A 25682-nucleotide genomic window follows, 5' to 3' on the forward strand; every position below is an offset into this window, starting at 1 on the left:
TGTCAAGATCTGTACCTCATTGGTTTCTCTGCCAAATGAAAATGTTACCACACAAAGATGGGGGTCTTCTACCCAATGTGTATTAAAAAACCCAATTATCACACACCAGCTTTTGAGAGAAGAATACAGCTTTATTGTGAGATTGATCTGCAAGGAGACACGGGGCAACACTCTCAAATCTCTCTCCTAACCCAAGTTTGGGGCAAAATTTGTGGGATGAAGTGTAGGGTGGTCTGAAAAGTGGAGATAGATGATTGGAGGTAGGGAGAGGTGAGGTAATTGATGAATTGTGCGAGCATAGTCAAGGTTCATGGCTCCTCATAGGACATGTGCACAAAATGGCGGCACTGGCATGATCTGGGGGTGGAGTTTTTAGCTTCTTGACATCAAAGGGTCACCTATCCCTCATCCACACAGGCCAACTTGATGAGTCGGTGGTCTTCACTAGCCTGAACTGGACAAGGAGTCAACTCTCAGTTTCTGAAAAACTTAAGCACTTGTTGCCATGGTGACCCAAGCATCAGAGATGTTATCTATAGGGTGGGTTTTAGTAATTCATTATCTAACTACTTTTGCAAACAGACAACTAACTGAGTATAGTTAAAACAATTTGACCCCCAGTTTCAAAACTATGGGAAACTCTGCCCCCAGTTTGTTTCTCTTGAACTAAAAAATAAGCTTTTCTTCAATCTGGGCATGTTATCATTTTTCTGAAGCCTGTTCTAGGATTTTCACTTCGGCTGGGCTAACAGTATTGGCCTGGTTTCATTTTCTGCAGATAATTTTATCATCCTAGTTTTTAAAATGTTGATGAAATATTTTTGCACTTTTATCAACTCTAGTACTTGGAAAAATTCCCCTCTCTCTGAGTGGTCTCCTCCTAAAATAGATGACACCGGCCTGAATAGTCCCAGCAAAAGTTCTGACACACTCACAAATATTTCCTGAAGACACCAGTGCATTTCCTCCTATGCACATTTCTAGCATTCTAGTGGTGGGAGCAACTAATGATGATAAAACTCTAAAATAGTCTCTGTGCGTGGATGTCAGGGCCCATTTGCAGATAAGCCCGTCTTCTTATAAATGATCTGCCCCAATCTAATTAGCTTCGAAACAGGGCTCATTTGCACGTACCAAAGTCTATGACTTCCCATAGCACTAAAGCAAGCAAACCAAACGCAGAACCCATTGGCAGAAACCGTTGGTCTTTGGTGCTCTTGGAACATTGCCAATCTGGTTCTCACTTAGGCAGCAATTTGCCTATCCAGTTAATTTATTAATAAATTGTCATTAATGTCCTTGAGGGTTTGGCATGGTCACAAGTTATTCCTGGAAAACAAATTATTCACGTGGCCATTTACAAAAGGCCTTGTCTTTCTGAAACAAGTCAGGTATCACAGAGGTCTCATAAATCTTGAGCGTAACCTTCAGATTATATCCGTTGGATTCATAGACAGAAAGCTCTTGCTTTAGTATATAAGCACTTAAGATTGTTTAAGTGAAGGGCCGGCCCGGTGGCGCAGTAGTTAAGTTCACACATTCTGCTTCTCGGCCGTCCGGGGTTTGCTGGTTCGGATCCTGGGTGCGGACATGGCAGCGCTTGGCAAAAGCCATGCTGTGGCAGGCGTCCCACGTATAAAGAGGAAGATGGGCATGAATGTTAGCTGAGGGCCAGTCTTCCTCAGCAAGAAGAGGAGGATTGGCAGTAGTTAGCTCAGGGCTAATCTTCCTCAGAAAAATAAAAATAAAAAGATTGTTTAAGTGAATATCTAGTGCTTCTCTCGATGAATTATCGAATGCCTTCCTTTTCCATCTCTTTCTTCTACCCATCCTTCAATGGCCTTCCCCCTTACCTTTTTCTGTCGTAGTGAAAGCTTGTAGTTACCATGTTGGAAATCATGACACACGTGTAAATTGCATGTAACAACAGAGAACATGCTCGGAGGAGATGGTTGACTCATTGGCGAGGAGAACAGGCTGCAAAACACAAATAGGTTTACATTCCAAGAGCTGGGCTGTTCTGATGTCACTTGAGCTTACTACCATTGCAAAAATTGCTTCTTCAGAAATGTGCCAACAAGAATGTGACATTTCCTTCAGCTCAACGTTCTTATGTCTATTTCTGAAAAGGAAAAGGTACCAGCAGCTACAACCCCACACCGTCTCCCAAAGAGATCTGGGCCAGAGGGGAGGGTGTTGGATCAGCTGCCTCCTCTCCATACGCTCAGACTCTGAGTTTTGATCTGTAACGTGATGAGTTTTTGAGTGAATTTCAGTTTAGAAAACTGAATAATGACTATAATAGCTAACATTTATTGAGAACTTTCTGTGTACCAGGTGTTGTCCTGGATCCTTAGGGTATTATATTATTGAATTCTTAAAACCACAATCCTATGAGATGGACACTATGAGTATCTCCAATTTGCAGGGGAAGAAAATATACAGAGACACTAAGCAACTGGTCCAAGGACACACAGCCAAGGAGTCCCAGAACCCAGATCTAAGCAGGCAGTCCTTGCTCTTAATGACTTTGCCTGGTCCAACAAAATGATGATGCTGGTATGCAAACACACAAAGGAGGTCTCGCAGCCCCTGATCCATAAGGGAGCTTTTATGTAGTCCAGTTTGCGTCTGCTCTTCAAATGCAAAGCTGTTGTTTTCTGGTGGGATAAGATTAGATTTTCGTCCCAGAGATTTGGTCGCTTTGCAGGCTTGCCCTTGGGTCTTCATCCCATCAACATTCTGATTACATTTTTCATTATCATTCTACTGCAGCGATTCATGAATATGATAAAACAGAACTGCCTCTTCAGTAAATAAGGGAAGCTGGGCCTACTGTGAATAAATAGACCTTTCATTAATCTGGAGGAAGTCAGCATACAGATGTCCTGCAGTATTTATTAGGAGGCCACTATACCTACCACGCCTGAGCTTGGGGCAGTTTCTTTTTTTAATTTTTCCTAAGATGTCTGCATTTCTATGTTACACAGCATTTGTTAACTTTTAGGTAAAAAATCAACTCATTGAATGTTGGTGCATGCTCTTATATGTGGCATACTATATTTAAACATATTTGAATAAAAATTCAAATTTTGAGGATGATTTTTCAAGTTTATGTCAATAAATCTTTTGGAATTCTTTTTTGTTTGTTTGTTTTTTTTAGCTCAGGAAGATTAGCCCTGAGCCAACATCTATGGCCAATCCTACTCTTTTTTGGCTTGAGGAACATTAGCCCTGTGCTAACATCTGTTGCCAATCTTCCTCTTTTTGCTTGAGGAAGATTGTCACTGAGCTAACATCTGTACCAATCTTCCTCTGTTTTATGTGGGATGCCGCCACAGCATGGCTGAAGAGTGGTATGTAGGTCAGCACCCAGGATCCGAACCTGTGAACCCGGGCTGCTGAATCAGAGCATGTCAAACCTAACCACTACACCATGGGGCCAGCCCCTGGAAGTTTTGAAAATAAAAGCTTATTTAAGTTGAGAAATAGACCAACATCATCCACTGAGTCATTATATTTATTATTCTTAATGTGTTTTAAATATGTTGGTTCTTGCAAAGAAAACATGAACAAGACCCAAATATGAAAAAAATTTTCCAGTTTATATTAAGATTATCCCATGAGTGACATAGGAAAATCCCTCTTAAGAGAAAGGACATTGCAAGCGAAGCAAAGAATCTTTTTCTTTTTCAAATAAAAAAATGCATCCTGTTTCTAAGCATTTTTCATAGTATTTGACAGTTTATTAAAATAAACCTTTTTCCTCCATGTGGATTTTATCAAACTTTCTTATCCTATAATAGCCATTGGCCCATCATTCCTATTTTCTTCTCCTTGCTCACCCTTCTTCCTTCCTCCTTTTCTCTCTTCCTTCCTTCTGTGCTTCTTTCTCTCCTTCTTTATCTGCCTCCTCCCTCCTTGCCCCCACTCCCTTCTTGGCCCCCTCATTCACTAAGGCCACTATGTTACTTTACTGTGTTATTTCATTTAACTTTTCCAACTAAACGCTGAGATAGGTACCCTTACTTGTCCCATTTGTGCAGCAGATGGAGAGATCGATGCTCTGAGAAGGTAAGTGACTTCCCCAAGGTCATGAAATCTGTAAGGGTGGAGTCAGGATTCAGTCATGGTTGGAATATTCCAGAGCCCACAGTTTATTGTTTTCCATACGATGAGTAAGTATTTCTTTTACAATTGGGAAACTATTTTAACTAAAATGTAATGACAGGAAACTAGCTATGATCCTCTAGGAGAAGAAATTAATGAAGAACAGATCTGATTTAAGATTACTCTGGCTTTTTGGACTGGCCACAGGGAAGTTACAGAGCCGCAGACTGGCACGGATTAATAATGTCAAGTAGCTGACATCTGCTGAGAATCTAAAAGGTGGGTTCTATGGCCTCTATAAGCATTATCTCATCCAATGCTGACCACAAACCCATGCTCTGTAGCATATATAGTACTATATAGCTGTCCCCATTTTAAAGACTAGGAAACTGAGGCACAGGGAGGTAAACTGCGGAAGGTCCCACCTGGAGTTAGTGGAGGAGTGAGGGTCTGGCCTCTAGTGCATATCCTCCTCACCGTGATGCCAGACCATGTCTTGCCTGTGATCCAAACGTGCTCTTCCTTTTCTTGAGAGTTGCTGAGCCAGTTAACTTCACAAGTAGCCATTCTCTTGGAGTTGAGATCCACAGCAAAGAAAAGACCAGAGAGCTTTCCCCGTGGAGGGAATCAATTACTTTCAAGCCACACACTCTTTGTACAAGTGACATGTCTGAAAAGAGCTGTGTTTGTGATTAAAGCGTTAAAGAGAAGAAGGCCACTGATAATAGGAGAGAAAAAGGAAAGGCCAATTGAAGCCACCCATGGTGAATGTTAGAAATTTAAGGGTCAATGTGATCCTTTCATATGAAACCCTAAATTCTTCTTAGAAATTGCTTTACAGGAAAATCTAATTTGTTTAGTGTTTTAAAAGTGCAATTTTTTTTTACCTAAAAGTTCAAGAGCTACTCTACCCAATGTACTTTCAAAGGCTGTTTTGGGGCTGGCCCTGTGGGATAATGGTTAAGTTCTGCCTGCTCTGCTTCAGTGGCCTGGGTTCACAGGTTTGGATCCCAGGCATGGACCTACACTGCTCATCAGCCATCCCACATATAAAAATGTGGAGGAAGATTGGCACAGATGTTAGCTCACTCAGGGTGAATCTTCCTCAGCAAAAAAAAAAAAAATGGCTGTTTTGGTGAGTTGGTACTTTGTTTTTGAAAAGATATTTCTTAGAAAACTGATCAAATGGGGATCTTTTTTGAACCAGTTCAAAAGAACATTTTATTGTAATGATTTCTGATCAGAATGTTGCTGGAGAGAGAATGACTGGAGAAAGTGACAGGTGCTAAAATGTTTAAGTAATGAGGAAGGGGATTTTATTGAGAAAGGAGGACAGTAGTCTGGAAGGAGCAGCAAGAAGAACACCCATGCCACCTCCAGGCCCGGTGGTTCCAGGGAGAGAGAGGGAAAGCCCTTGCCTTTGCTCGCTGCCGCATCCCAGCCCCTACAATGGTGCCTCATGCATGGTAGGATCCTAGCAAATATTTGTTGAAAGGGTGAATGATTGAATGATAAAGGATTTAAATTTTGGCGAGAGGAACCTTTGGAGATTGGCTTAGGAAGCTAACTCAGGTGCATTGTGAAAGGCGGACAGGATGGAGGAGAGGCCAAAGGCAGAGATCTGTTAAGGGGCCATCGAATGGTCCAGGAAGAAAGGAGGAAGGATGGCCTGTGCAGAGGCCGTGGGGGACAGTAAGAGGGACCACAGTGACTTGGTGAGGAAGTGGACGGAATTGACCACAGGGATTGTGGGACCCTTAAGTCAGGAAATACAGGGAAGATGAGTGGGTGGAGGGGCAGTAAGGCGTTTGGTTGGAGTATGTGGGTTTGATGGATCTCGAAGGGAAGATGCTGAGCTCCAGGTAGGACTCCGGGGTGCACTCAGCAGAGTATCTCTACTCAGGGGAGGGTCAGGATGATGAGAATATGGGAGAAGAAGATAGTGGATGGAGCCCCAGGGAACAGCAGCCTTGGGGGGCAGGCTGAGTGAGAGGCCTTGAAGGGGAGGAGTTGGATAGGCTGTAGCTGGTGAGAAGGGCTTTCCAGGTAAGGAGCAGAGTATGAGTAGAAGAGGTTAAAGAGCTGGTGGGTTCAGGGCAGACCATGTGATGCCAAGGCAGACCAAACGAAAGCAGTGGGTAATGCTCAGGCTAGAAGAATTGGGGAGCAGGGGTCAGGCGGTGTGGACACTGACTCTGCTCATTTCCGCACATCACAGTTCCCGCCCTGGGATAAGATGGAGCCCCACTCTTGTAGGAACCAGGCCTGCAGGATCCAGTGCCTGGAAGGGACTCTCCTCAGTGAGTGGCCACGAACCACAGCGCACATGCTTGTCAACGTGGACCTTTCACTTCCCCCTTGATATTCAGGTCCGTGGCAGCATCCTCTGTTTGCAAAATATTCCAGAATACGGAGAAGTGGCTGGAGGCTTTAACAGAACTCAGAGAAAAACCCTGGGACAACCAGATTGAGAGGAAAATATTTCTAGGATACTATGACAGAGAAGGTGGACATATATCCACACCGACACCACAGCCATCCCAGGTGCCTGGGCCGCCTACACTGATGGTAACCACTGCTTCTGCCCTTGTCTGGCCTCACTGCCAAGGCCGCCAGAGGTGGGCCATAGATCTGACCCTGGCCTTAAAACCAAATTAAGCAGGCCTTACCTTCACCATCCCATGTAATTGTTATTATTTATTGTTTTCTTTAGAAATAATAAAAATACCAAAGAAAGCAAGCTTCCAGGAAAGAAATTCGGCCTGAACTGGGCCTGGGTTTGTGTCCTGACTTGGACCCCGTCTTGCTGGGTGGTTCTGTGCAAGGCCATCCCCCATGTAGGATTCCCTTGCTTCACAAATAATAACCAACATAGAATTCTTGCTTTGTAGCTGGCCCTGAGCTTACAGCTTTACACGGATGATCTCATCAGCTCACACAATCATATAGGGTAGCTGTGCTCATGGTCTGCCTTTCACAGGTGTAGATTTGGAGGGATGGAGATGCTGAGTAACTTTCCCAAAGTCACACAGCTAATAAGTGGCAGATCAGGATTTGAACCCAGGCCTTTGGCTCCAGAGACCCTGTTTTTCACTGACACTCAGCTATGCTATAAAATGAGGAAGGCCGCTTGGGTGATGCGTAATTTTCCTCTTAGCTCTAATTCTCATGTCTCGGACATGATATGCCCTCACCCATCCCAAACAAATACAGAAAACACTCACATAAAACAGGGTAGCAGGGGCCGGCCCCGTGGCCGAGTGGTTAAGTTTGCGCGCTCTGCTTTGGTGGCCCAGGGTTTCGCTGGTTCGGATCCTGGGCGCCGACATGGCACTGCTCATCAAGCCATGCTGAGACGGTGTCCCACATGCCACAACTAGAAGGACCCACAACTAAAAATATGCAGCTATGTACCTGAGGGCTTTGGGGAGAAAAAGGATAAATAAAATCTTTAAAAAAACAAAAAACAAAACAGGGCAGCGGCGGCAACCGTCCGTCTATCTAAACACACAGTTCTCTGTGCTTGCCTATCTTATCTCAACCAGTCTATAAATTACTTAGCAGTGGGCCACTCGGCTCCTCAAAGCCTGAGTCCTTTGCAAGAGTCACAAACTGTTTCTGATACCGGCAGCTTTACTCATTTATGCTCTCTGTCGGGTTTCTTAAGGTATTTGAGTTTGCAATGCCTGCTTTGAAAATTAACTAGGTAGTGATGTAAAAGGAAAAGGAAAGGAGGAAAGTGGGGAGGGAGGAAGGTGGGCAGGGAAAGAAGGAAGGAAACAAGGAAGGAAGGAAAGGAGGGAGGAAGCGGGGAGGGAGTGAGGAAGGAAGGAGGAGAGAGAGAGAGAAGGCAGAGGTGTTTACTTAAGGAGTTAGAGAACCCTTGCAGATAATGTGGGTACAGATGCTTTAGCTGACTTTATCATAAGCTATTGTGGTTTCTGAAGTGATTTCATTTGCCATAATCCCACCCTAACAGAAGCTTTTAATATGCTGTAGAGGAAGCTATTAACATTTTTTGTATTTAAATGATCTTAACACTTTATAATCTTTGTGGTTACTTAGGTAAGTAATTAACTTACTCTGGCGTAAATAAACTTCAAGTGCCTTCCTATATTCCCCGATCATATTCAGTGAGCTTATATTAACATTAGCATATACAATTTAATATGTTCAATATTGTAGAAGAAAAAAGCCTATATTCTCATTGGGTAATTCTCGGCATTAAAACATTTGATGAGAGAGTCAGAAACTACTGCAAAGACTACCTTTGTGATCATCAGAATTATTAGAATTTAAAATGTCAAGGGGCTGGCCCGGTGGCACAGCAGTTGAGTGCGCACGTTCCGCGTCAGTGGCCTGGGGTTCACCGGTTCAGATCCTGGGTGCGGACATGGCACCGCTTGGCAAGCCATGCTGTGGTAGGCATCCCACATAGAAAGTAGAGGAAGATGGGCACGGATGTTAGCTCAGGGCTAATCTTCCTCAGCAAAAAGAGGAGGATTGGCAGCAGATGTTAGCTCAGGGCTAATCTTCCTCAAATAAAATAAAAGAAAATAAAATAAAATGTCAAAATTTAGCCTTTTTTTCCACCTAATATAACTGAAAATCCTTATAGTTCTTTTCATAAATTAACAGCCTGTACTTAAAAGTTCTGAGGGAAACACTTGAGAATTACTGGAAAAATGTTACCGACCCACTTTTTAAAAACTAAAAAATAATTCTCATTTTACCTACAATTGAAATGGAATTAAGCACCACTGGAAAAAAGGTAGTTTTGCCTTTAAACCACAGATCGTTAATGAGAAACCAATTCGTTGGGTTCACTTGGGGAGAGCTGTCCTCCACGTTGGGCACTGTTTCCCAGCATGCCATCTGTGAACACGCTGGGTACATTCCAAGTATATTCAGCATATTTTGTGTTTTTGATAACAGGCTTAAAGAGCACCTTGTTTTATGCTGTGTCTCCATTAGGGCATAAACTCTGGAGTGTTTACGAGATTTTTTACATGCTTCAGTTGTTAAATGAGAGAAAATTCTCAGCCAAAAAACAAAGAACTTGGGCCTCATAGAGCTTTGTTGTTAATTACCAAAGTAATACACCTGTAGGTTCTTGTCATTAACACATAAGCTTTGGGGCCTCTGGAACTAGAGGTTTGGGACCCCAGTAGTCCTGTGTGGACATCTGTGCCTTCCTGCTCCCCTCACCAGAGGGACTCTGTCCTCTGTGCTCTCTCCCCCATCTTCACTTTGCCTTCCCCCTCCACAAATAGCCATTTTCCTCCCTCCTTTCCAACACAGAGCTTCCTGATGTTGCTGCTTCCCATTGAAAATCTTAGTTTGGAATAGTGTTTGACTTTTTCTTTGTAATGGTACCGTTTAAATGTATGTCACAAGGGGCAATCTGGATGACACAATGTCACTTTGTCAATGCAGGGAAGACACAGTGCAGCTGTAATGTGGGACAAAATGAAAACAATTAGATGGGCGAATGTTGCTCTGGTTTTGCAATGTTCGGAGTGTTTTCAAAGGTCTTTTGTAAAAAGAGTCTCAAGTGGCCGGGGTGAAGGTAATCAGGTCACCCTTTCCTTATGTCAGAGGATTTGGCAAAGAAGAGGCCACGTGTGAGGATGCAGGGAAAGGAAATAAATGTGAAACAGGCAAGAAAGGAACTTCCTTGGGCACTGGAAGCCAGAGACCCTGGAGAGGAAATGAGGGAAAGGCAGGTACCACAAACTAGGCCAAGAGTAAACACAGTCCAGGAGCCAAGGGTTCTCATTTGACGCTGTCCCTGTCTCTGTGTCTGTCTGCTTTCTCCTTCCCTTAAGGATGATTGCGTCCACCCCAAATGGTTGCCCAACCAGGCTGTGTAACAGGATCATGTGGAAAGTTTAAACAAATGCAGATTCCTGGGCTCCAGATCTTCCAGGGAAATGAACCCAGATTTTTTTTTGTTTTTTCAATTTCCCAGCTACTCTTGATGTGAGCTAGCTTGGGAAACACTGATTTGCAAAGTGTTAAGAGCTGACTACCACTCAGCAACCAGACCTGACCTTAAAGAAGAGATGGTTTTGAGAGGGGTATTTTTAATTTGATAAAATCCAACTATAAGTCAAAACAAACAGTCCATAGACTGACACATGTCAGTCTTATGTGTTGTACATTCAGGAAGTTGATGGTTAAAACAGTCAAAGGATGGATCATCTCTTCTATGAAAAAGCCACATTATCTAGAGATGAACTTTTTACCCGTAAATAAGAATCAGACATCAGTGGAGAAAGGTCTTAAGTGGGAAATCCACGAACATATAAAACATCCAGATGAATAGGGTAAAACCACTATTTGAATTAGAAAGCCAGCAAATGATCTGTGGGAATCCTAGCACTGAGCTGGTCGGCTCTCCCAGGTCCGGCAGCCCGCAGGACTTGTAAATTACTCGAATGCCTACAGACAAAGTGTTGGAGGTTGTCCAGTGCCCACCCCACTATTTTTATGAGTATTTAACTCAAGGGCCTAACTCAAGTCGGGTGGGGTTAGTTTTCCTGGTCACCTCTTGTTCTGATCTCCTATTTTGTCTGAATTCTTAATCTCACATCTATCTTGCCTGATATCCACCCTGTACCAACCCTCATACAAGCCCCTTGCTTTTGGTTCTCCAAACAAATGCCGTTCTAAGTGGTCTAGGGGTTACCAGAAGGGCTTACAACATAGCACAGCAAACAACTTTATTTGTTTTATTTATTTATTTTTATTTATTTTTTCTTTTTTTCCCAAAGCCCCCCAGTACATAGTTGTGTATTTTTAGTTGTAGGTCCTTCTAGCTGTGGCATGTGGGATGCCGCCTCAGCATAGCTTGATGAGTGGTGCCACGTCCGCACCCAGGATGCGAACTGGCGAAACCCGGGACCGCCAAAGCAGAGTGCGAGACCTTAACCACTCGGCCACGGGGCAGGCCCCAGCAAACAACTTTAAAATGTCTATTGGTCATTCTCTTTCTGTTGACCCGCTCTGTGATCAGGACTCTCTCATTCACTGCCTCCTCCTCATCACCCCAATCTTTCATCTGACTCCATAGGTTTTATAGGCTTCTGAATTCCAAAAGTGAATTGCACTTGAACAGTGTATAAACATTTTTTTTTTTTTTTGGTGAGATAGATTCACCCTAAGCTAACATCCATTGTCAATCTTCCTCTTTTGTTGCTTGAGGAAGATTAGCCCTGAGCTAACATCCATGCCAATCTTCCTATACTTGGTATATGGGATGCCTCCACAGCATGGCTGATGAGTGGAGTAGGTCCACACCCGGGATCCAAACCCGCGAACCCCGGGCTGCCAAAGTGGAGCACGCAGAACTTTAACCACTCAGCCACAGGGCCAGCCCCTAAGCATTTTTTAGCTCAAGAGAGATCACTAAATTGTCTTCCAAATTTATCTATTTATTAATGTGAATTTATATTCCCATCAACAGTGCAATCACTTAATTTTCCTCATTCCCTCACCAACAATATCTAATACTTGTATTTTATGTGTTTACCAATATCACAGGCAAAATATATTGTCCCAATATTTTCGCTTGCATTTCTTTCATTATGAAGAGTTTGAGCATGTTTTTATAAGTTCAATGGCCAGATGTACTTGTTTATCTATAAACTACTGGCTTGTTTTTTCTATTAGGTAGTTGGTAATTTTCTTCAATTTTCTTATTGATTTGTAAGAACTCTTCACATGTTAGAGACAGTCACGCATTGTTATATATGTTGCAAATATTTCCCCCAGTTTGTTTCTTCTCTTGGATTTACAATGGGGCATCTGGTCCCATGGGGATGCCCTTGGGATTGGGAATTTTTCCTGATTTTCCAATGACCTCACTTAGTGCTTGGCGGGGAAAGCCCCACAGATTAGGGTTATTGGTTTGATGTGGGCTAGCCTTTTTAGTGTCGATTTTGTTTGCTTTTCCCTCTTACTCTTTTTTTCTAGCAAACCTTTATTTTCTGTGGGGCACATTTAGCACTTGAGGATTACACTCAGCTGGTGCTTTTTGGTTCTTCTCCTTGCTTGAAGGAGGAAATGGCAAATTCTCTTTTATGACGGGCCATTCTTGGCCCCTCCTTCAGGCTTCAGATCAGCTCTCTGAGCCACTCACAGGTCTTTTTTTCAGCTTCTACTCTAAGGTTGGGGGTGTGTGGCTACCGCTAGACCATTATTTGCTGAATTTGGTTCATTTTGCTCAGTTTGGGGAGAGAGAAAGAAGAGGCTTTGTCAGTCTGTGTCTAGGCCGACTCCTTTCCCAGACACTTAACCTTTACTTTTGGTGTTTCTCTAATAAGTACATTCTATTTCTTAAGTCCCCTGGAGGCCACTCTTACTCAGGGGCATGGTTTAAAGTGGGCTGGCAGCATGGCAGAGGCGACATGAGCAAAAACGTACACCTCAGCCATAGGGAGAGAAATTCTGATCTCCTCTCCTGCCAAGCAAAATTTCCGTGGAAGGTTTTGTGTCCTGGATGGGTAGCGCCTTTGGGAGCATTTAACATTTACACATCCCAGCTAGGGTTTTTTCACAGAATTCGTAGCCTTTTATTGGCTTCAAATGTGCTTCTAAAGTGCGTCTAGGAGACTAGATGTGCTTCTTTCATAAAATATTCTCAGCTGTAATAACCATTATCATGTCAAGAGACATACGATGTGATGAACCCATAAGCACGCACTGGGTAAAGCCAGCCTTTCCCATCTCCTGTGTTTCTCACACTTCTGCCTTCATTTTTTTTTTTTTTTGAGGAAGATTAGCCCTGAGCTAACATCTGCTGCCAGTCCTCCTCTTTTTGCTGAGGAAGACTGGCCCTGAGCTAACATCTGTGCCCATCTTCCTCTACTTTCTATGTGGGACACCTACCACAGCATGGCTTGCCAAGAGGTGCCGTGTCCGCACCTGGGATCTGAACCCACAAACCCGGGGCCACTGAAGTGGAACATGTGCACTTAACTGCTGGGCCACCGGGCCGGCCCCTCACTTCCACCTTCTTAAGAATCGCCTGGGAGCTGTGAAAACAATTTCTCTAGCCCTGCCCCAGAGATTCTGACTTAGTAGAGAAAGTGGAGCAGGAGTCTGCATTTTTAGTAAGCACAGAGGTGGTTCTGCTATCTGTGGTCCTTGGTACCGGCTTTGAGTCCAAGGCACGATATCTCAACCTCAGCACTGTTGACATTTGGGACAAGGCAATCATTTGTCACTTGGGGGGGGGTCCTGTGCACTTTAGGGTGTTAAGCACCATCCTTGGCCTCTATCCTTTAGATGCCAGTAGCAAGCCCTCCCATTAAGACAGTCTGAGTGGCCTCTAGACATTGCCAAAGTGTCCCTGGGGGGGAGGAGGTGTGTCAAATCACCCTGGATTGAGAACCACTGAGCTGGGGGAAAATAAATGAGAAAATGTTAATTAAAAACAGTTTTTACTTTCACCTGCAGTTGTTCATACCCTTGCATGGTTTTCACTGAACAAATTAAACAAATATTTCTGAGCACCTGATATGTACCAAGCCTTTTATATTAAAAATGTTTAATTTAATCATAGCTACCTCTCTAATATCTTATAAGATGGAAGAAAAGGAAATGTTGTTGTAAATTAATATCTACTGAACACACATTTTTCCTAAATTAATATTCTCAGTAGTTTTTGGTAGGATATACCAGAATTTTTTTTATATTAACAGAAAGTTAATATTAATTAATATTAAAATAATGTCAATATTTACATTGGCGTTGCTTTAGGAAAGAAGTAACTTAGAAGAAAGCCAGTGTGAATTGCTGTACTCTTTCTAATAATGAAACAAATTTTATTTGTAAACTTTATGCTTATTCTAATTTAGGAACATATGAAGAAAGAGAGATGGCGCACCTGCCATCATACTATTTATAAAATCTCACCTCTGCTGTAATTTTGGACTCTTTCCTTGGAGAGACCATGGTCTATATAAATAAATAAGTGTACCCAGACACGCTCATTTCAATGTGAGGTTTTCACTTGATGGTAAAATGTTAAAAATAGATCATGATATAGGGCACACGAATATTTAACTCCTTAAGTCAGTGATGTGAAGGGAAGGAAGGAAGGAAGAAAGAGAGAGGGAAAGAGTGAGAGGGAGGGAGGGAGAGAGGAAGGAAGGAAAACAGGAAAGAAATTGATTGAGGGTGAAGCCGTGAAATCTCTTGCTGCTGGTCAGTAAATTCTGTTGAAATTCAAGAGTGTAGGGGACAAACATCCAAAAACCTGGCGAAACAATTCCTAAATGCCAAAAAAAAAAGAAGCCTATTGACATTCAGGAGCCCTGAGGAGAACAGCTGATGTCTCCACTGAAGCCTTTAATCCCTCTTGAGTAAAGGTGTGAATAAATCTCAGGCCAGGAAAGAAGCCTTTTCTTGGAAGGGCGTTATTTTCCCTGTGTCATTAGCGTGGACAGGCTTTCTGGGCAATTCTCGAACAGATCGTTTCTTTGTATTGGAAATCAAGGACCTCTGTGGATTAGGAAAGAAGAACCAGCCCCTGGCGGTTGTCTTTCCCTGCTGCGTTTGGAATGCAGAATTGACTCTCATAAGAGGACCCAGGACCTTGGCCAGCGGTTCAGAAAGAAGCAGGCCAATTGAAGATGGAAACTCAGAGAGTAAGGGCCTCTGGCTTGCAAAGCTGGAGAGAGGGAATCACTGGGAAAAGGCAAACCCTGATCATGCCTAGTGGAAAGTTGAATCAAAAAGTCGGACTTTGTGTTATTTTCCTCTGCAGAGAGCGTGCAGAGTAAGATTTTGCTTTTTTAAAAGGCTGTTTTCTGTGTGGGGTGCATCTCTCTGTCCTCTCTCAGGATTTCTAGACGGTCCATTTTCGAAGGGTCATTAACATTAGTTAAATATTCATGGTGGGGGAGGGGATTACAGACTGAAATTTCAGACAGCTGGGGAGTGAGGGATGGCTGGCCGCCCGCCTAACCGAGCCCCACGCGGTGTATCAGCGGCCTCCTTCCCCACCGCTGGCATTGTTAACGCACGCGGCGCTTTGACACCAGGCCACCGCCTGCCACAACCTGGAGGGCAGCGTGAAGGCTCTGGCGAGCCTGTGAGCCGGAAGCACCCCTTCCACACCTCAGCCTCTGGCCTACATCAGGGAGGGGCCCCAAACACACGGAGAGCCCGTCCCTGTCACAAAGACCTCCCAACCGCGCCCAACGGTCCTACTTACCCGGGGGCAGTCGTGGTGCTGGGTAAAGAATGAGGGACTCTCTCCCCCCTCGGGTAGGCACTCAGCAGCTCCTGGCGTTGTGAGCGCGCACACGCACCCACACGCTTCCACATACTCGTATGGATACACCAACACACACGTCCACATGCACGCGCGCCGACACGCCCACCCGTGCGCTAACACAAGCCCACATGCCCAGACACAGAGCCCTCTCCTCAGTTAGGAAACATCTTGACTTGCCCCATCTCTCCATCCCTCCATCCCTCCATCCCTCCATCTCTCCATCCATCCATCCAATCTATCCATTCATTCCTTTCTTGGTTTCTTGGTTTGTGCATAGATTCCACCAAAGCCACAGAGAAGTGAGGGTGGTTGGGGAGGGGATGTGGAAGCGGAGGGGCGGGCCGCGGGCGCCGGGCGCCGGGAGCGGGGCGGGGAAGGGGCGGGTCCCGGGGGCCGGCGGGCGGCGCTCCCAGCCCTCCAGCGCGCCCGGCGGCCGCGGCTCTCGGCAGATGCGCTCGCCCCAGCCCGGGGCTGCCGCGCGCTTTTCCCCCGAGTGTCTCGGACGCCCCAAGGAGGAGGCAGTGGCCGCGCCGCGCTGGAGCGGAGCCTGAGGACTGCGCCCCCGGAATCTGGCGCCAAGAGGTGGGTGTCCCAAGCTGGGGCGCGGCGGTCCCGGACACCATGTCCCGCGGGCCCCCTCCTGGAGTTGGGACCCCGGGCTGGGGGAAAGGGTGGCCCGGGAGGGACTCGAGATCTGGGGAGTTCTTGGAAGCACTGCGGACTTAAAGGGCTTTTATGGTCCTTACCTAGATGAGTGACTGCGGGGAGGTGGCCTAGCTAGCAAGGGCTGTGGCCATGTGGCTTTGAATTCCTAGGTTTGGGGGAGGGCCAAGCCTTTAGCTGCTTTATTCAATACTTATTCACTTATATATGCCTTAAAAATAAACTTAGGAACCTCTCCCAACCCCAACACACACACATACACAGATCGAGAGAGAGAGAGAGAGAGAGAGAGAGAGAGAGAGCCCGTGCGAGCTGGGCTGTAGGAAAAGCAGTGGACATCAAACGGCCGCGGCCGCCTCTCCAGACCCGGGAGCCGTGGCGGATGAGCCGCCGGTTCCAGCTCGCAAGGAAGGCGGGGGTCCTGCCTCCTTAGATGGCAGCGCTGGCGGCGATTTCGGAAGTCAGGAGCTTTGCAGGGAGACTGAGGCCAGGGAGGGCCGGGTCCTCGACCAGCTGGAGGCTTTTCGGACTGGGGTCCGGAGAGCCGAACTCAGGAGATGATGCGGGAGGAGGGAGCGGCCCCTTCTGCACGGGGAGGGAGGGGGGTCCGGGTCCGAGCTGAGCCTGGAAGTTTGGCCTGAGTCTGGGACCCCAGCTGTTAGGATGTGGTGTTTTATCCCGGGTAAAGCTAGAGGATACGTCTCTTTGGCTCCTTTGTGGCAACACTTTGGATCCCTAAAGGGGATCGAAGGAACGGATCGTGGTGGTGAGTGCTGGGCAAACCGCCTGTAATCCCGGTGGAGGTGGCAAGCCCGCAGGAATGGGAGCGTGGAGATGCTGGCGGCCCTGAGAAATTCTAGAGAAACGTAGTGGAGGTCAGGGGACTGAATCAGAGTCCTTGAGAGCGGGGAGCCTGCGAACCCACGGAGGGAGGCTGGGCGGGCCGGGGACAGTGGCGCTGGTGGCCGGGAGAGAACCGAAGGCAAAGGATGTGTGCTTGCGGAGGGGAGGGAGGCGGCGAGCTGGACCCGCCTGAGCGGGCCAGGCGGCTGGGCTCCTGAGCTCCTGCCTGATGCAAGACGCCCACCAGCCCCGGAGATCCCTCCGCAGTCCGCAAAAAGGGGGTGTCTGGGAGAGAGGTGACTCGTTTAGACAGGCGGTGGGTTATCTCTGCAGACCCGGTAAAGTCAGTTTCCCGCGTGGGGTGGTAGTAGTTTGGCTCTGACGTGCTGTGTGGTCAGGCTTTGACAAATCTGTACTCTTCTCTGTAGCAGTTTTAAGCGCAGTGCCGTTAATTCGGACAAGCTTCCTCCCCCACCCCCCGCAAATGTATTTCTCTTTGAAAAAAGACTAACACACACATACACACACCCCTCACTCTATACATCTCTCTATATACTACATCTTTGTCTGCCAGCAAGTTAACTTCTCAGAGGAAGCGCCCTTCCGTCTCAACGCACGTTCACAGGCGCCTGGAGGCTGAATCAGTACAGACCCATCACTCACCCCTGTAATCCCAGAGGATGTGTCCCCTAGGCTTTGCTCTAATTAAAGAGAGTCACTTAAGCATCACACTTTTCTTGCCGGAAATGTCCCCAATTTCATTAAACACTCTCCCAGTCTGGCAGCCTCCCCAATATTGATCAATAAAATTTCAGAGTAATGTGTCTCTAAATGAGGTCTATCTGGTAAGGCGTTTACTCTGTTTCTTTAAACATAAAGCCTTTTAAGAATTCAGGCTTGCCTTAAAGCACCTTCTAAACGTCTGTCCACTGCCAGCTTCCTCTTCCCCAGTTCTGGCACAGGCGCTTTGCTTAAAGGGCATCTTCTCCTTTGAGTGGGCACACCAAGGGTCTTGGGGGCCCTGCAATTATTTTGAGCTGCACTGATAAAATTTGTCATGAGCCAGGAAGAACGAAAGTAATACTGTGTGGATGTCCCCGTCCCTTTCCTAGTGGACTGGGCAGTTAAGGGTTGAGATCTTTGTCTGGCAGTGGAGTTCATTTCAGTTTCTTTCTGGGATGCTGAGGTGCTAGCGTGAGAGAGATGGCTGGGCTTTGAGATGGGGCAAACGTTTTGAAATACCCATTATCTCATAGTTCTGGCATGGCAGTTGGCACAGCTCCTGCCTGCAGAATTTAGGGTAGCGTTGTCAGAATTTATTTCACTTTCATAAGTGGCTAATTCTGACTCAGTAGCCCCAGGAACTGTGACTAATAAAGGGAAGCGGGTTGTTTTGACTTAGTTATCAAGTGAGGGGAAAATGATCCACTTGTTGTTTTCTTTCTAAAACTTTCAATATTTTGGTATAGAACTAATATATTAAATGTTACTTTGTAAAACTTTCTAGCACTCTGGATTTTGCAGTTAATTATTATAATTATTGTCTAGATACCATCCTTATAGATTTGGTGGGCTCTTAAAACACCCGTGTCCCAGATTTCTACCACGGTTGTCATTGCAAGCCTCATTCAGTCATCATTACTTATTAGGGTAATGAGAAAGGTTTCATATAAGGATGAAATCGAATTTGGATGGAGCTTGTGTTGAGAGATTTTAATAATTGAAACAGGAGCATTTGAAAATTTACCTCTGAAAGCCAAGGGAATGCGTCGTTCTGTTCTTTAATCTTATACATTTCTCCACGTAAGTAGAATCGATGATCTCTCTTGAATGAGCCTCTAGAATGGCTGCTCTTTGATCGTGAGAAACATGGGAGCCCCCGTTTGCTTAGATTATTGATCAGGGATCCTGTGCCAGCCGTTGGAAATTTGAAGTGATTGATTAATAGACTTATCGGGTTTGACAGTTTTACTAAGTTTTGCTAGAAGATTGCATAGTTTTTTTATACTGTGCAAACTTAACACCCACAGGCAGGTTTTCTGGAAACTAAGAAAGTGTAAGGCCTGGCACTGGCACCAGCCTCATCCAGGAGCACTTTGGGTGGCTTAGAGCTGAGGGAGGCAGTGCCTCCATAGCCATGATGAGATATATATCTATCTTTGTTAAATAACCCCCTTCTAAGAATACATAAGGCTGCTGTTCAAGTTCTGGACATTTGCCTTCAAACACATTTTCCAGGAATGTATTATTATAGGAAAGTTGAAATCATCTCTATTCTAACAGGAAAATCCACTATTTTACTCAGAAAGTTATAAAGTTTGTTTATGTAATTTAAGTAGTACTTGATTAATTAGAATACTTAAGAAATGGAGCGCTCCAGGGCCAGCCCTGGTGGCCTAGTGGTTAAGTTCAGCGTGCTCTGCCTCTGTGGCCCAGGTTTGGTTCCTAGGTGTGGACTTATACCATTGTCTGTCAGTGGCCATGCTGTGGCTGCAGCTCACATACAAAAAGAGGAAGATTGACAGTGAATGTTAGCTCAGGGTGATCTTCCTCAGCAAAAAAAAAAAAAAAAATTAAAAAAAAAGAGAAAGAAAGAAATGAAGTGCTCTAAGAAATACAGTAACTGAGGTTTAAACCTAAATCTTAAAAATTTGTTTCAATTCTTATTGATGACGGTGTTTCTAAAATGCAATGATTGACGGCTCTGCCTTGGCTACTGCTTGCCTTGGTGAGTTTACTGTGGTGAATATACAGTTGTCCTTCCATTGACAGTTCAGGATTTTGTAGTCTCAGTGTGATGTTAGCCTGGATATGAATTATGATTTGTAAGAGTGTAAGTGTAACTGTGGGACCCACTCCAGGACACACTGGAGGCCGGCTTTTGAGAAAACTAAAATCCCGATATAAATGTCATTTCTCTTCTTTGCCCCACTCTCTGGAAGGTCAAGTGCCAGAAAAATGAATTAATCAAGACCTTTCTTCCTATAAACAGGATGCGCTTTCTCCAGGGGTCAGCCAGGGCTTCTTTTTTCCCGTTGAAGTGAATTCTGAGACTGAGGATGCAGGAGAGGACAGACAGCATGGGAGAAGGGGCTGAGGGCATCCTTGGGCTCCATGTACCATTGTTTCCCTTTAGTATTCCTCTCTCGAGTGGTACCAGACGTTGGGGGGGGGGGGGAACATTTGAGTAGGATCAAGGGACGTGTAAGTGGCATTTGTTTCCATCTTGGTGGCAGTCTCAGAGTGACTGAATGGGCCGTTCAGCTGGGGAGGGTCCCCGTGGAGGCAGAAGGCTGCTGGTTTTCCCATCGAGGCAAAGGACAGGGAAGAGATGATGGAGCTTCCCCCAAGGGGGTTTGAGAAGTTGGGTTTTTTTGTTTTGTCTTTCAAGTCTTGGAGGATATAGGTCCTGGTGGAGGGGGCCGTGGTGTGAATGCCAGGGAGGGGAGAGAGCTGCAGAGCTCCGTGGGGAATGCCACTGTCCTTTGAACTCTGTTTCCTTAGATGTGTGCAGGGACTTCCTGGTTGGTTTTGATGCTTGATTGGGGCAGACGGAGTGAGCAGAGCCAAATCTGCAGATACTGTAACACTCTAGCTATCCAGAGCCATGGCGGGGCCAAAACACATTAGCCCCTTGGTCAAGTTCTCTGTGAGATCTTGAGCACATCACTTCAACTGAATCTTAGCTCCCTCATCTATAAAAATGGGGATACCAAAGCCTACCTATTGCAAAACTTGTATTAAATGAGATGTATATGGAAGCCCCTTGCATATGTTATACTCTGCCCTCGCCCCCAATTGTTTTCTCTAAGTTAACCAAAGTCTTCTTTCATCGTTATGGCAGATGCAAGTAAATGAACAGTTTTTAAAGTTAATTTTTAAAATCCCAGCGATTGTGTAGCAGCAGATCAGTTGTTCAGCCTTCACACTGGTCAGATCCAGATGCTTTGAGCACGGGGTCTCCAAGCCTGCCCTCCATCCCCACTCCACAGCCCCCTCCTTTTGACCTGGGGGAATCTGGCTGACCTCCTTCTCCTCCTCTGATCCCCGAGGCACTCGCACTAATGGAGCTTCTTCCATTTTTCTTTACTTGCTTCCTCTTTACATTTTGAGTAAGTGAGAAATTGCTCCTCCTCAGGAAAATGGACTCAAATTCTCAGGACCCTAATTGTGGGCTTTAAGGTTCTTAAAGTGACTGGCAGTGTGATGGATTCCCCATCTGGAACTACTGCAGGATTCTTTGCCAGCTGTAATGTTTTATTCTGTCATTAAGACAGGAACCCGTGGGGCTGGCCTGGTGGCGTAGTGGTTAAGTTTGCGCGCTTCGCTTCGGCAGCCCTGGATTCGCAGGTTTGGATCCCAGGCATGGACCTATACACCACTCGTCAAGCCATGCTGTGGCAGTGTCCCACATACCAAATAGAGGAAGATTGGCACAGATGTTAGCTCAGGGCCAATCTTCCTCACCAAAAAGAAACCAAAAAAGCCAAGAACGTGGATTGATATTTTAAGTAAGGATTTGCAATGAGGGTTAAAATAAAACAGGTTTTCTGAAGAGCCTGAGAAGCCTGGTTAATCTAGTCCTTTTTGTTTTATCATTTAACTTGTCACAGATTTGCAGTAGAGTTTGCTGGTTAGATGAATTATTATGTAGCACCATGGTGAGGTGGACACACCAGAAACATTATTTTGAGTTGATTTTTCGGCTCTACAAATCATTCTTTTAAATGCATATAAAAGTTATCCTCCGCACTTGCTCCAAACCTCTCCACTAAATTCACAGCGCCAGCCACCGCTAGGGTCCTGAACTAGGATGAGTTGGTACATTTCAGGAAGTGAGTTGGTTAAAAAAAGTAGCTGGGGATTCACAAGCAGCATGAGTTGAAAAGCAGAACGTTGTAGAACCTAACCCAGTGTGTGGGGTCCTTGCGAAGTTTTCTTTTCAGTCACTGTCTGCTGGAGGGAAGTCCCCTCAAAGCGGCTGTGGAGCGGGGACTGTCCAACTCTGGTCCGGTGACTCTCCAGCGTCTCTAGTCTGTTTAAGGACCTCAGCCTGAACTAGAGGACCCAGTTTCCTAGGAATCTGCCTTGTTCACCTGGACAGCGTATCTGGACACGTGGTTCAGTCACCCCATAGTCTGTGTTGGAATTCCTGGGCCCTGGCCCAGACAGCCAGAAGCATCTTCTAGGAGGAGCCTGGAGACTGCCTTTTAAACCAGCTCTCCTGGTGATGCCATATAAAATTCAAGAACATAATGCTTCAGGGCACAAGCCTGTAGTGGATGCTGACTACCTGCTCTCCACCCCACTGTGCCGTCTCATTTCTAACTTAGGAGAAAAGGCAATGTGCCCTGGACCAGGTCCCCAATGAAATTCTTAAGTAAGCTAGTCCGTCCCGAGTAGCCTGCTTTCGGTCTTGAGTGACCTCACGGCCGGACCCCAGAGGCAGTCCTCGGGCTGTGTCCCAGGTCTGTGGATCCTGCTGGAGCCTTCTGTCCTGTGCAGCGCCTAAACTCCTTATCTGCTCTGTAGGCTTGGTGAGAAATCGAGTCAGTGTGCACAGACAGATCAATGCAGGTCCAGAAATATTAACCTCTCTTTGAACTACGTAAGGATGTATTTTATCGCTTTGCACATGCTTTAGCAAGATCGCCTTGAGAAGGGTTATTATTGTGCAGAGAAAGGATGAACAGTGAGGCTGGAGCAGTTTTTCCTGGATTGGACTGGAAATTTCCCCCGAGTGCTTAAAGTGCCCTGGGTTGGTAAGGATTAGAGGAGAATTTTGCCAAGACTTCCAGGATTTTTAGTCTTTTATTGGTTAGAAGAAGTGTGCATGGAATTACCACCGGCACCACACCAAGTTCTGCGAAGGTTCCCTAGGTGGCCGTCCTATCTATAGTTTGTGACTCTTCTCTGGGGGTTTGTGGTGACCCGTGGGCCTAGCACTGACCTAGAGCTTCTTACAGCAGAGGCCTGCCCTGCAGATCCAGGGAGAGCCCCCACCCTGAGGAAGGGGAGACGGAGGGAAACATAGCTGCCTTTTCTCCCACCCAGCAATTGCCTAACTTCCGCCTCAAATGCAGAGCTCTGCCAGGGCCCCCCTGAGCCCCACACCTGCGTGGACTGTGTTTAGAAGGTTCGAGGAAGGCCAAACCACAGGAGGTTAACGGACCGCGGTCAGCCCCTCTCCCTGACTGCGCTGGCTTACATTATCATGACATCATTTGCACAGTGGAATCATGTAGAAACTTAATTTGTTTGGAGCGGGGCCTCATGTAAGTTTTGTGGTGTAGCCTATAAACAGAGAAAGACACCATTGTTTAGACCTTTTTATAGGGGGGGTTGGGGAAGGGATTTTCCCAAAGGAATAAATCTTAGTTAATTTTCTCGAAAATGCAAGTACTTCACAACCCTGAATTCAAAGGCTCTCTCTGTGTGTGCATGAAAATCAAGGTCTGTGTGCCGTGGGATTCCAAGACTATATTTAGCCTGGCAAATTAGTATTTTGCATTAGAACATTTTATCCTCACAAAGGGTAGCAAGAATTCTCCTCTGACACGATTCCAGATGAGCCGAATTCATTCATTTGGGGAGGAAAATGAATAAACCGTATTGGCAACTTAGATGATATTCAAAGCGCTTGCAATTATTCCTGTTTGGGATCATTTTTCCGTTAGAGAAACGTTCAAATCAGTGTTAAATGCAGCACAGAGATGGGCCTGAGGGTGGGAGGCATTGCTTTCGCATGAAATCACAATGTGTACATTGTTTTTAAAGATTCTTTTCATCATATGCTTCATTATCGAAACAATTCACAGCCTCCAAAGGATGACAGATGTTAATGGTGTAATCAGCGTAGAGGGTATAAGATAGAAGAATGAAAAGGGGAGAAATCCTTCCTGCTCCAGCCACCATTCAGAACGAAATTGCATTTTCTCTCCTAGGGAATTCCCTGTAATCCCCAGGGATGCCTTGATCTTGAGGTTCCAAGGCGTGTGCTGGGAGGAGCTAAGCGGGAAGGGGAGGGAAATTAACATTTGTTGAGTGCCAGGTGCTAAACTGATGGCTTTATCTCCACTATCTTACTGAATCCTTACAATCACCACCACTTTTCAAATCATAATGAGGATGCTGAGGCACATGGAGGTTATGTAACCCACTGAGGGTCCCACAGCTATACAGTGTTGGGCCAGTTTTCCTACCTGCTACCTCCTATGACTAACTTAGGGCTACGTACGGGGCCTTGCTGCTCAAAGTGTGGTCTGGGGACCTGTGGCATTGGCATCATTGCCCTGGAGTTTGTTGCAACTAGAGAATCCTGAGCCCCATCTCAGACCTACTGAATCAGAATCTATCATTTTAACAAAATCCCCAGGGATTTGTGTGCATGTTGCACTGTGAGAAACTCCTTACCACTATGAAAGCTAGCCAAGCCGCAGCACTGAAATCAGCAGACTGACCGGAGAGACTGGGCCATCAGTGAGGGAGAAGGGAGCTCTAAATTCTAGTGAGATGCAGCTAAACATCCTACAATGTGCAGGACAGCCCCCTACAGTAACAAATTATCCAGCCCCAAATGTCCATGGTGCTGATTTTGAGAAACCCCTGTCTGGCTGTCCATATCTAGAACTCACATCCTGTAGCTATGTTTCTGTAGCTTCAGAAGGATGCAACTCTCCATCCATCCAACTTTAAGCAACTGTATCTTAAATAACATGATACAAAATGGCAATGTGCTATGCAAAGGCGATTCTTTTTATTGGGCCTTGAAAAGAGAAAAAACTTAAAATTGCAGCGTGAAAGATTTCCGTTAGAGTTTTGAGAGTGTCTGGCTGTGGTACCTGAAACGCAGTGGAAATGTTTCTGAGCATGTCCTGATTGCTCCCCACGGGAGGTCACTCCCCCCAATCCTGCCTGGGCACATGCCTTTTGTTTCTTTATTTTGTTCCCCAAAATTGCCCAGGCCCCTGTCCTATCTTTATTTATTTTATTTTTCTGCTTTATCTCCCCAAATCCCCCCTGGTTCATAGTTGTGTATCTTAGTTGCAGGTCTTTCTAGTTGTGGCATATGGGACACTGCCTCAACGTGGCCTGACGAGCTGTGCTATGTCTGCGCCCAGGATCCGAACCAGTGAAACCCTGGGCCGCCGCAGCAGAGCACGAGAAGTTAACCACTCGGCCACAGGGCTGGCCCCTTGTCCTATCTTTCAGCTCCCCAAGCAAGCGGTGTTGGATCCGCTGTGCCACCTGGAGGCTGGGGGAGGACAGGGAATAAATGAAAGACTGGTACAGGAAGGCAAAGCCCATTCCTACCATCTTTACTCCCTCCCCTCCGATCTGTGCGTGTCCTCTTTTGCTCACCCAGCTGCTTTAATTCCAGCACCTGCGGCCGGCACGGCCACTCAAAATACCTCTCCTCTCTCGTGTCTCCCTTCTCTTTGTCTTTAAATTCTGGCCCAGAACAGCTGGAACGCTCGCCTCTCCATCCCCTCTGCCTGCCTCCCCTCTTTTCTCTCTCTCTTCTTTTTTGAGCTGAAAAATCAACCTGAATTATGACTAGGAAGTGAAACCAGCATGCCCAATGTCTATGGAGGGGGAAAAAAGTTTTGAAGTGAAATTACATCCAATAAAGAACCCCCATCCTTCACCTCCAGTTGTAAGAATCTCCTTCAAAATTGCTACAAGTCTCTACTACTTTCCTGTTTTACTCTGATGCAGCTTGGTTTTTTTGGGGCTCCAGAATTTTAAAACAGAGTTCTTTCTCGGTTCTGTTGTGTCT

At 45.8% G+C, this 25682-nt stretch overlaps 1 protein-coding gene and 1 long non-coding RNA gene across 28 annotated transcripts in view; one reads left to right on the forward strand and one right to left on the reverse strand.

Moving 5' to 3' along the window:
- The window catches only part of PALM2AKAP2 (PALM2 and AKAP2 fusion), a 467689-nt gene that overhangs the window by 329751 nt on the left and 112256 nt on the right, over positions 1 to 25682 (forward strand). The window contains exon 1 of one of the 27 annotated variants that reach the window (XM_070251306.1): positions 15785 to 15979. The exons of 25 other annotated variants lie outside the window; for them this stretch is intronic. The gene's annotated coding sequence lies outside the window, so the exon portion shown is untranslated. Of the gene's footprint in view, positions 1 to 15784; positions 15980 to 25682 lie in introns of those variants that run through there. One more of the 27 variants, XM_014735957.3, reaches the window with a different exon arrangement.
- LOC138920780 (uncharacterized) lies at positions 115 to 15735 on the reverse strand. The gene is made up of 3 exons (XR_011432566.1): positions 15335 to 15735; positions 1854 to 1977; positions 115 to 1725 (listed from the first exon to the last, which is right to left on the reverse strand). It is a non-coding gene; the product is annotated as an uncharacterized lncRNA (long non-coding RNA).

The sequence above is a fragment of the Equus caballus genome, chromosome 25 (assembly GCF_041296265.1).
Source record: "Equus caballus isolate H_3958 breed thoroughbred chromosome 25, TB-T2T, whole genome shotgun sequence".
Taxonomy (NCBI): Eukaryota; Metazoa; Chordata; class Mammalia; order Perissodactyla; family Equidae; genus Equus; species Equus caballus.